Here is a 12571-nt window from a genome sequence, read left to right on the forward strand (position 1 = left end):
GTGCTCTCTCTCAGTGGGCCTACATCATCGCCTGGGTAGGATAACGTCTACCCTGCTTAGTAGGTTACCAGGTACCTAAACTAGGTACCTACCAGCAAGAATGTATCAAGCCAAAGCACATAATAAAAATATCTAGGCAATATTTAACTGTACTCAGTGAAACACTCACCAGAAATCAAATCTCCAAACCGAAATAAGTCACCACAGAGAGCACAGAATTCGCGAAGTAATTAACACACGTCAATATAAGCAATAATAAGCTGAGCCACACATTCGTCACCTAGCAGCATGCCTAGGAGATCGCGCACGTTCCTAATAGCCAATCAAAAAGCAGAGAGAGAGAGACAGAGAGTAGGTAGACAGAGAAAGAGAGAAATGTACAGACAGGCGAGAATGAGTGAATATTTAATATTTCCCTTATTAAATTAAAATTTCCCTTACATTCGGCCATCCTGCATACACCGCGTCCCGAGGTGTCAAACAGAATCAGGATTGTCATCAGAAAGCTCTTCATCCTCCACCACTTCCTCTGCACTCTTCCAGAGCTTCATTTTGTCTGCGGCGATAACTTTGTCGTAAATGGTCTTTCGCTTCGTACGCCTACTACCATCCATATCAGCAACTCGATAACGATCATTAGGAAGTACCTCTTTAACAATCATAGGACCCTGATAAGGAGCTAGCAATTTTCGGGATTCACCAGGATTAGGAGCTACAGCTTGTTTCTCTATAAGCACCAAGTCACCAACTTGGTATCTAGTTGCCTCACGATGTCGTTTATCGTAGTGCTCTTTCATTTTTACTTGAGCATCTTTATTAACCTTAGCAGCTTCTAAACGAGCAGCAGCAATATCAACAAGTAACTGGGAAGTTTGCATGATTTCATCACGAAGAGGTGCATCATCACCCCCTCTTGGAGTGTAACCCAACAGCAAACGACTGGGAGTTTCTTTTGTAGACGAATTGACTGTGTTGTTGATTGAAAATTGAACATCTCGAATATTTTCATCCCATTTACGATCATCATCATTGGAAGTCAGCAAAGCATTGAGAATGGATCTATTTAGCCTCTCAACTTGGCCGTTGGCACGAGGTGTAGCCACTGCCACAGCAATGTGTTTGATGGAATTTTGAGCACAGAACTGCTCAAAATCTCTGGAAGTAAAAGCAGTACCTTGGTCGGAAACTATAACTTTTGGAGTTCCATAAGTTGAAAAGATATCACGCAAATATTCAGTGACAAACTTCGTTTTAGTTGATTTGACAGCTTTGATGAATGTGAACTTGGTGAAACCATCAACTACAACAAGTATGTGCATATTACCTCGTCGGGAGCGAACAAATGGACCTACATGATCAATGTGAAGAGTCTCCAATGGTATTGACCCTTTCGGAATGGGGTGTAGATAACCTTCAGGCTTTCCAGATTTCCGTTTATTATAAAGACATGGAATGCAATTCTTGACAAAATTCTCGACGTAGATACGCATTTTTGGGAACCAGTACGCCTCCTGCAATTTCTTGACAGTCTTCTCTGCAGCACAATGACCAGTGCTTTGATGAGCAATTCGAACCACTTCATGTCTCATTTCAGGGGGCACAACCCACAGTAATCCTTGAGCTGTCTCACGATATACTCCGCCATCCTTGAGGGTGAAATGCTTTGATAGATGTTGTTCTTCTACACTGAGTGTTGTACGAGGTTTGAGCAGAATTTCTCGGATTCTACGAAGTTGTGTGTCGTTGAGTTGACTAGCTAGGACCCAATCGTCGACGTTGATTTTGTTGATTTTAAGGGGGTTGCGGCTCAATGCATCAACATGTTGCATTCGTTGACCAGGTCGATATTCGATGTCAAAGGTGAATTCTTGCAACTGCAACCACCAACGTGCAATACGAGGAACCAATTGCTTCTTTTTAGCAGCCATCTTCAAGGAGTTGCAATCAGTAATGACCCTAAACTTGATGCCGATGAGATAAGGTCAAAATTTACTCAAAGATTCAACAACTGCTAATGTCTCTAACTCGTAAGAATGGTATTTCGATTCTGCTCCATGAGTCTGACGGCTATAATAAGCGACTGGGTGGAATCTCTCGTCGGATTTGCGTTGAAGTAGAATTCCACCTAAACCAATTGCACTGGCGTCGGTGTGCACTTCGGTTTCTAAATCAGGACAGTAAATGGATAGAATAGGTCTTGAACACAACTGTTGTTTAAGATCGTTGAATGCATCCAATTGCGCTTTATCCCAATGCCACTTGAGATCTTTACGAAGGAGTTCTGTGATTGGTCGAGCTCTGGTGGCATAATTTGGCACAAAATGGCGGAAGTAACCGGTGAGACCAATAAATTGTCTAACGTTGTGAACTGAAGTTGGGACAGGAAACTTTTCAACTGCAACAATTTTCTCTGCGCCTGGTTTCACAGTACCAGCTGAAATCTCAAAGCCTAGGAAATTCACCGTTTCTTTGAGAAATGAACATTTCTTGAGATTGAGGGTTAGATTTTCTTCTCTGATGAGGTCAAGGAACTTTCTCAGGCCTTCTAATGCTTCTTTGATGGTTTTGGCATGGAGGAGGATATCATCCAAGTAGATGGAAGCAATTCCAAGTATGGGAGCCAGAATACGATTCATGAACCTTTGAAACACCCTTGGAGCATTGGCTAGACCAAACGGCATACGATTATACTCAAATTGACCAGCATGAGTCACAAATGCTGTATACTTCTTCGATTCTTCATCCATGAGGAGTTGATAATACCCGGATTTGAGATCCAAACTACAAAAATACACTCCACTTGCCAACTTATCAATTTGATCATCAACTCGAGGCAGAGGGTGACAGTCTTTAACGGTTTGACTGTTCAATTGTCGATAATCGATGCAGAGTCTTTTCTCCAGATTCTTCTTCTGAACTAAAAGGACAGGCGAAGCAAATTCAGAATCTGATGGGCGGATGATATCAGATTTGAGCATATCATCAATCATTTCTTGCACTAACTTCTGCTCACTTTGAGCCAAACGATAAGGTCGATACATAAACGGAGTTGGATCCTTCAAGGTAATGGACATTGAACCAGTTTTAGCGCAGCCTAATTCTGAAGTTGAAAGTGCAAAACAATCGCGATACTCATTGATAAGATTCAGCAGTTTGGTTTTGGCTTCTTCTGGAATATTACCGATGTTGACATCTTTCAGGAGGATAGGAGGAAGCTTGCTGTGCTTCACACGCCTTATTCGTTGAGTAGACTGAGTATCTTGGAGACAGGGCATACCTCTAGCTATGATTTGACCCTTTTTGAACCGGATTTCTCCATCTGAGGTATTGTAGACTGGTAACACAGCAGTTACATTGTCAGAGATTCGAATCACAGAATTTGAGAGAAAAGATGAGTCAGTACGGAAAGTTGAGCAGATAAGTACATCACCAGCATGATCAGCTTCGATTGGCACATTACCCAAGTGTTGAGATGGAATTGAAAAATCAAAAGCAGCCCGTAAGATGACGCGAGAAGGCGAGGGAGCCTCCCCACTACTGGGATACAAGGTGCCTAAATTGAAGAATTGAAGTTGATTGGAATTCTTCACAGTATAGAGGTGATCTTGCTCAGTGAAATTTTGTCCAACAAGAATGGGAACATCTTGAGCATGGTTGGGTACCACCACAGCTCGAATTTCTGCCTCAACCCCATCAATTTTGATCACGAAAGTGTCAGTAGTGCCCAACGTCTTTGTTTGTCCATGCCCATATCCACTAATTACAGCACTGTCACTTTGATCAACACCCAAGTTCAGTTGAGTGATGAGTTCTTCTTTTATGGCTGTACAGGAACTACCAAAATCGATGTAAGCTGAAAAATCTTGACCTTGAATGGTGACAGTTTTGTGGAACTTTTGATCAGGCGGAGGCATGGACGAAGCTTGGAGTCATTGGACAGTTTCAGGCTTCTGCTGCTTGGTGCGGCAGTTAGCTTCAAGGTGACCAATTCGTTGACAGAAATTACACTTGACAGGATTTTTGACTGCTGAAGGACACACATTGGCATAGTGCCCAGGTTTACCACATTTGTGACAGGTTACAACAGGTTTGACATCCGCTTTCTCCTCCTGGTTAGGTGGAGGGATTTTTACTCGGCAATTTTTAGCCACATGTCCAGGTTTCTTGCATTTATGGCACGTAATTCGATTTTTGGATGAACTAGATGGCATACCAGATGAAGAAGCGCCCAAATTTTGATTATTGGGGCCTCTGGGAGTACTAGGGGCATTCTCAGACTGAGAATTACTCAAACTGGAACCTTTTGTGTTGTGTTGAATGAGATACTTCAAAACTTCTTCAGGAGTGGTGTAACGACCTGACCTTGCACCACTAGCAACAATAGTATCAGTAATGCCATGTATTAAACAAGACACAGCATTCACCCCAGTAATACCACATTCCATTAATAATGCATATTTAGCATAGTAATAAGAAGAGTAGTTCTCATTCTTGAGCTTCTTTCTTTCCAACATGGTCGTTAGAGAGGTTGCATAATCTCTCTGGTTAGGAAAAGCTTGTTTTAATTTCTCCTTCCATTCAGACCAGCTATACGTAACATTTCTTAAACTGCTGTACCAGGTATTCGCATGTCCCCTCAACCTTGATAGAGCATGGTGTATGGTCATACCTTCACTCCATTTGTACACAGTTGCCAGCTGATCTACTTTATTCAACCATACCACAATGTCTTGGCCATCATCGTTAGGATCAAACGTTGGTATTACGTCAGCTGAGGCTACAAACCTCTTAGTCGGAGGTGCAGATGAAAGAGTAGCAGAAATAGCATGGGCTAATTCTAAAATAGCTGACAAATTACTATTAGAAGTATCGGAGGTATTAGAGATATTAACAGGCTGGACAGGAGGTGAGGTAGGGTGCGAGGTTACTGGGCGACCACGTTTCCTAGTATTTCTTGTTGGCGGCATAGTCAACTGATAAACATATAGCAGACAGACATAATGTCAGCAAAACGTGAAGAAAAATAAAATGAAAATGAAACAGTAACAGATCTATCTAAATACATGAGTCATAGAGTGCCAAGCATCAACGAAACCTAAACGGCAAGGCAATAAAATCGCAGCTGCCTTCTACTACTACACACGTTGCTTGTCTCATGTTGACAAATATCAAGATAGGTAAAAAGTGTACCTATACTAAAACAGTACACCTACATGTATATTATATAGCATTTACCTATACCTAAAACATGTGTACTTTTCCAGTTCTACCATGGTTAATCCATTGTCCAGTATCCCACTTCTGATGTAAAGAATTTAGTGAAAAACAAATGATCGAATGAGAGAATATAATTTAAGTAGGTAATTTCCAATATATAAACGAATTTAATTTAAATAGGATCGTGAGTAAAAACGGAAGTAGGCATCTGGATAGCTGGACCTTGGTAACCTAGGTAGGCTGGTATTTACCTGTAACAAAAATTACAGGTGCTTTTGAGTACAGAAACTCAAAACCAAAAGCACTAACAAATTCATAAATAGGTAATCAGCAAACCATTCTCAGGTACAGTATCAGACTGGTACCTACTTACCAGAGCATTCAACCTAGTCCGCATTTCGCCTATAGGTTGCCTGGTAAGTGCTGGTCTAAAACAAATGAGTATGAGCATATCTCAGCATGTTTCAGCTGAGTGCTCTCTCTCAGTGGGCCTACATCATCGCCTGGGTAGGATAACGTCTACCCTGCTTAGTAGGTTACCAGGTACCTAAACTAGGTACCTACCAGCAAGAATGTATCAAGCCAAAGCACATAATAAAAATATCTAGGCAATATTTAACTGTACTCAGTGAAACACTCACCAGAAATCAAATCTCCAAACCGAAATAAGTCACCACAGAGAGCACAGAATTCGCGAAGTAATTAACACACGTCAATATAAGCAATAATAAGCTGAGCCACACATTCGTCACCTAGCAGCATGCCTAGGAGATCGCGCACGTTCCTAATAGCCAATCAAAAAGCAGAGAGAGAGAGACAGAGAGTAGGTAGACAGAGAAAGAGAGAAATGTACAGACAGGCGAGAATGAGTGAATATTTAATATTTCCCTTATTAAATTAAAATTTCCCTTACAGTTGATTACCTTATCTACATATGTTGTAATTGGATAATGTTTCTGAATCCAAATTTAGTATTAACTATGTTTTTTGTTCGATTTTTTCCGTTTTTTACTAAACGTTACGTGTAATTTGTGAGTAGTGAATTGACGTTTTTTTTTCCTAAATAATAGTAATTTTGAACTTCTTGGTTTCAATAGTTATTAAATTTTTGAATGACTTGAGTTGCAGTTATGAATGTACGACGTGTTGTAAAGTTTGATAAAATAGAAAAATGTTGCGGAAAATATTTTTCTGATTTGAAAGAAATACTTTTCTGGATCGGTTTTTTAACTTTTATCGAAAATAAGTTTCAAGTTTTCGATTTCGTTTATTCTTTGATTTTATTTTTCTCGAGAGAATGACGCCCAAACGGAAGTAAAAAGACGAAATCACATTTTTTTAGCCTACAGACCAACTGTCAAAAAATGTTCTAAAAATCGAAATTGGCTCGGATTTTTGTACTTGCACACTTGGAGGGTGGAGCGCTCAGGCCCAAACAATTTTCCGAGTGAAAATGAACTGTAACTATGTAGTAGAATTATTCGGGAGCGACCTTGCAATCTATCAGAATGGGTTAAAATTTCATGAGAAATCCAAAAATTGCAACAAAAATGTTTTTTAAGCATTTTTGAACCCAAAATTTTATCGTGAATTTAGAGATTTTAGAAGTGTCATGCGAGCTATGACAATGGACTAAAGTTGTCTACAGAATTTTTTGAAGCTATTTTTGGAAACTTTTGCTGCCAAAAATTAAGTCATTTTAAAATTTTTAAAAGTGTCATGTGGGTTAAAATTTTGCAAGGAATTATTCAAATATTTCAAAAAAATGTTTTCTTGGAATTTTTTTCGCGAGAAATTGGATTTGGAGTTTTCTGATTTTTGAAAAAGGTATCATGCGACCTATCGAATATAAATGTATTAAAATTTGGTGAAAAGTTGAGTCGAAAACCGTGTCATGATTTTCGGAATCTACCAAATCATAATAAGTTGAAATTTTAGTGGAAAATCAGAAATTTCTGTCGAAACTGTTTTTGAGAATTTTTATTGATTTTCGAGTCCGAAATTGAGTCAATTTTTCAGGTATTTCGCTAGAAATTGAATCATTTTGACAAAAACATTTTTTGGAACATTTTTAAAAACTTTTGAAGCCGAAATTCAGTCATGATTTTGACGATTTTTTAAGAAGTGTTGCGCGACCTTATTATTAGGGTTAAAATAATATTGCTAGAAATTCAGAATATATAGAAAATGTTTTGTGACTATTTTGAAGACATTTAAACCGGGTCCTGATTTTACGATTTTTTGAAAAAGGTGTCAAGCAACCTGTATACATTGGTTACAATTCAGCGAGAAATTTAAATATTTTGACGAATATGTTTTTTGAGCATTTTTGAAAAATTGTGAGTCCAAAATTGGATTGTGATATGATTTTTTAAAAATTATGTCATGCAACATATCAAAAATGAGTTGAAATTCCCATCAAGACTTTTTTTGAGTACTTTTGAAGAATTTTGAGAACAAATTGGGTCATGATTTTCGACAGTAAGTGTCTTGATTTCGAGCTCAAAATTAGGTCCGGTATTTAAAAAAAAAATGTCATACGACCAATCATAATAAGTTGAAATTTCAGTAGAAAATCAAAAATTTTTGTTGAAACTGTTTTTGAGAATTTTTATAGATTTTCGAGTCCGAAATTGAGGCAATTTTTGAGGTATTTTGACAGAAATATTTTTTGAAAAATTTTTAAAAACTTTTGAGACCGAAATTTAGTCATGATTTTCACGATTTTTGAAAAAGTGTTGCACGACCTATTGAAATTTGAACATTTTGGAAAAATTTTGAGCCCGAAATTGAGTTGTGAATTTTATAAAAAAAAAAAAAAAAAAGATGTCATGCAACCTATCAAAATCAGTTGCAATTTTGATAGAAGGTAGAAAATTTCCTTCTAGACTTTTTTTTGAGAACTTTCGAAGAATTTTGAAAATAAATCGGGTCATGATTTTCAGCAGTGAGTGTCTCTTGATTCGAGCTCAAAATTAGGTCTTGGTATTCAAGAGTTCTGAAAAGTGTCATGTCAAAATAGGATAAAATTTCGCAAAAAATTCAGATATTTCTGCAAAAATTGTATATTTTTTGAGCATTTTTGAAAAATTTTGAGTCTAAAATTTGATCTTAATTTTCAAGATTTAATTTCTCGATTCAGGTTAAAAATTAGACCTTGATTTTTAAAGTGCCATGCTATCAAAATAATTTAATATTTCGCGAAAAATTCAAATATTTCGATGAATGTGTTTTGTATTATTGAAGAATTTTGAGCCCAAACTGGGGTCTTGTGTTTTGAGGGTTTCCTAAGAAGTACCACGCGACCTATCAAAGTGGGTTATAATTTCGACAGAAAATGAAAAAAAATTCCATTATATCGACACGTTTGATTTTTGAAGAATTTTCAGTTTGAAATGGGAGGGTCATCATTTTCAAGGTTTTCGAAGATTGAAATAGTCGAATCGATAAATTAGTTTTCATGCAGCGTTAAAAATATACCGATTTCAGTTCCAGTAGATGCTTAAGTTCATTTTTATCCATTTCAAAGCAATTTGAAATTTTTGTGGAAATTTTGTAAACTCGCAGGATACTCCAAAAAGTTCAAATAATGATTCTTTTCCTATCCAGTGACCCCTTGGGCAACTTTGAAGAAATCTTGTCGAATAAAACCGATCGTTGTGCACCTCTTTTGAAAATTTGATTTTCTTTACTTTTTCTGAAATGTTTTCTAATTGGTCTATAATTTATTTTTGAACTCATTCTCCTGGAATTTCGCGATAACCTCTTGAAACGAACAATAAGGTGCTTAGAAAAGCACGGAACGAAACCACAGACGCTAAAGTTTATTTTAACCCTTTCTAAAAGATTTGAAAACTCGATGGAGGCTTCAAAAAAAAAAAAAATCGAATTGAGAATCCTGCCTTGTTAGATGACGATACAGATTGTTAAGAATTGATCGCTTTCTGCCAAAAATAGCAAAAAATCTCACCTTTGTCAAAATTACCAATTAGTCTCGTTTCTTCCTGAAAATTGTCGCCTTTTAACAAAAAAAAACTAAACTAAACAAAAAGACTTCATTTGAGTATTTCAAAAAATTACCCAAACGTTCCGCTTGTTTGACAAAAAAAATGTCAAAAAGTCTTGCTTTTCAACCAAAAAATTGGAAAAAAAATTCTCATTTTCAACAAAGATGACGAAAAAGTATCCTTTTTGGGCCAATAGTTGCCCGTAAGTTTTGATTTTTGCTGAAATTGTCAGTCTCGCTCTTGCCCTAAAATTGTCAAAAAATTCTCGGTTTTTTTTGCAAAAACTTCCCTAATGGGTAATTCTCAGAAAAAGGTAAAATTCGTGTACATGGCAAATTTCTCAACGGTTTTAGCATGAATTTTTTTTTTTTTTTTTTGGTCCATTCAAGAATGACCCCGCACACATTTCACACATGGTATTGAGGTTTTTAGACCCTCCTTTCATTGGTGTACATTTGATTTTATACCCCAAATGTCCTTCGACTTGGCTGTCACACATCATGTTTTTGAAAATGAATGTTATAAAGTGTCATGAACTTCATTTTTTTTTGGAAAAATTGACACATTCTCATTATCATAGAACATGAAGGTCTCTTATTGTGCAAATTGCAATTGCAATAAGTCTATAGGAAGCTCACAATTCACATTTGAAAACTGTCACACACTTTTTGCGCAAATTTTCGAGCAATTTTCAATTATTTTTGGTAGCTTCCCAATCCAACATTTTTTTCTGGCGAGTGGCTGCACTGGTTCACTGTCCTCATAAAAATGTTACCCCGCAATGTTTTTTTCAAAACCTACGCAATAGCTCGTTCTGATCGTACTTGTCTCTGAAAATATGATATTTCGCAAAATCGGTGTCCTTCGGCTTGCCTTTTTATTTACCCTGATGAACCCGCCAAAAACGATAATTGAGAAAGGGAAGTTATTCTACATGATAAGTACACATTCATTACGTGTTAAAAATCGAATAATGTCCAGTAGGTAACGCTAGAAACGAAAAAACGTTGAGATTGTCCTTCGGCTTGTCCAGCGCCCATTTGTCCTTCGACTTGGCCAAATTTCAGACAGCTGTACTTTTATCGCGCTAGTCGGCATATTACACGATAATACAAGCAAAATTTTACGTTTTCTCCCTCCCCACACTTCACCTCTACCCCTACCAAAAAAATAAGTCCAGATTCGAACTCTGCGGCCTGAAAAACATAAATCGACATATTACACGATAATATAAGCAAAATTTGACATTTTCCCCCTCCCCACGCCTCCCCCTCCACCTCTACAAAAAAAATAACTCCAGATTCGAATTCTACGACCTCGAAAACATATCAATCGACATATTACACATCGATGAGGGTCGAATTCCAATTATCGCCGTTTTAGGGGGGCCGGGGTCCACAGTGGGGGGGGGGATTGAATTGAGGCCAACACTAGAAAAGGGATCTGGGACACATATACAAATGATTCCCACTTGAAATTTTCCAAAAAAATGATTTTCGTTTTTCAAAATTATGCATATCAAAATCGACCCTTTTTCTGAGAATTACCCATAAACGTTATTTTTAATCAGAAGTTGTCCAAAAGTTTTGGTTTTTATATTTTTATGCCATTTACAAGTATCGCCTTTTCACCTATAATTGCCAATGATGACAAAAAAGTGTCGTTCTGTCACCTTGAAAAGCACAAAGAAGTCTCACTTAGCGAAAACAATTGCGACTTCCTTGTTAATAATTCCCATAAACGGCGGATTTTTGCTGTAATTGTCAAATTTTGCTATTTAGCAAAATAGTTACGGATTTTTGTTTTGCCAATTAATTCCCAAAAAGTCCTGTTCCTGCTTTTTGCTAAAAATTGTAAGAATTCTCGCTTTCTAATTGAATGGTGAAAAAATTTTAGTTTTTTTTTCATAAAAATTCCAAAAAGCCTCACTTTTTTTAAAAATTGTCCATAAGTCTTGTTTTTTGCCAGAAATTGTCTCATTGATGTTTATGCCCGAAATTGTCAAACATCCTCTCTTTTTCTACAAAAAGGTTGAGTTTTTGGTTATTTTTTCGAATTTTTATGGTTATTACGTTTTTTTTTTTTAAAAAAAAGAGTATAATCCAGGTTTATTCTTTGAAAATCGGATTTTTTTACTGTTTCTTGAATTTTTAGATTGGTCAAAAATTCGTTTTTAAGTAGAACTTCTGAAATTTCGCGGTAATCTCTTGAAACATTCGATGGGGTACCCGATTTAATTTTTGGCCCTTTCATAACAATTACAAATTTCTAAAAAAAAAAAAAATTAAAAAATTGCTGGAGGCTCCAAAATGGCCTAGAAATACTAGCTGTTGATGTGTGGCGGTTGGAGAAATGACTCACATTGATTTACTTTGCTAACAAATTATACTTCAAACAACAATTTTCGAAATTGCTCTTGAAACAGCACTTTTTAATTTTTTCCAACTCTCTAAAATTCCCCAAAAATCCAAAAATGAAAATAATGATATAGTACAATCTGGAAGAACTACTATAGATTGGAATAGTTTAGAATGACTATTATTGGGGGTGAAGATTAGAAATATTCCTTAGGCGGGGAATATTTCCGAATACCTAGATAGCTCAGAAGGGCGTAGTCTGTCTAATCGCTCTATACATCATTTAAAGAATATACGCAATAAATACGAATTCTGTTTTACTTACTACGTATATTTACACTTTTTACATAAATTCATTGGCATACAAAGCAGTCTATAAGTTTAGTGAGACAGTATGACCTAACGAATTTCTTCATATTATGACCAGATCACACAGTGACACAGGTCAGCCAAAATTGACAATAATCTATCAAATAGATTTTACCCTAGTCAACAACAAGAAGACATAGAATAGGAGAAGAATACATTCACATAATATATACACGAGAATGAAGCATTTTAGTTTAGTCATCGTGGAGGCGACACCATGGTCCATATCTCCACGAGAAAAGATTATTATTAAGCACTATAATTATTTCAGTAGGTGTTTCCACCACTTACTTCAAACTGTACACGTTTGTCATCGCTTATCTTGGCCTGTCCAATACCATAGGCTTGATGACACTTAACTAAACGAGGTATCACTTTGAACTTTGCGAATTGAGGTGATTTCCGGATAAATCCCCCAACACCAAAAAGGCTCACGTTATTAATCGATTGAAGATCGATTAATCTAGGTTTTACAGTAGTATTAACCATGCGCGGAATGGTGTAAATCGTAAAGTCTTCGTCATGGATTCCCCTCAACTGGGGCGCTTCCATGACGTAAATTTAATCAACATCGACGAATGAACCGACTATCGCGAATTGCCGAAACACTAGTGATTTCTT

General features: G+C 36.8%; 1 protein-coding gene across 11 annotated transcripts in view; it reads left to right on the forward strand.

Annotated features, from left to right (window-relative positions):
- Positions 1 to 12571, forward strand: part of LOC135844912 (uncharacterized) — a 145717-nt gene that overhangs the window by 9746 nt on the left and 123400 nt on the right. The window lies entirely within an intron of this gene.

Source organism: Planococcus citri, chromosome 4, assembly GCF_950023065.1.
Source record: "Planococcus citri chromosome 4, ihPlaCitr1.1, whole genome shotgun sequence".
NCBI classification, from domain to species: domain Eukaryota; kingdom Metazoa; phylum Arthropoda; class Insecta; order Hemiptera; family Pseudococcidae; genus Planococcus; species Planococcus citri.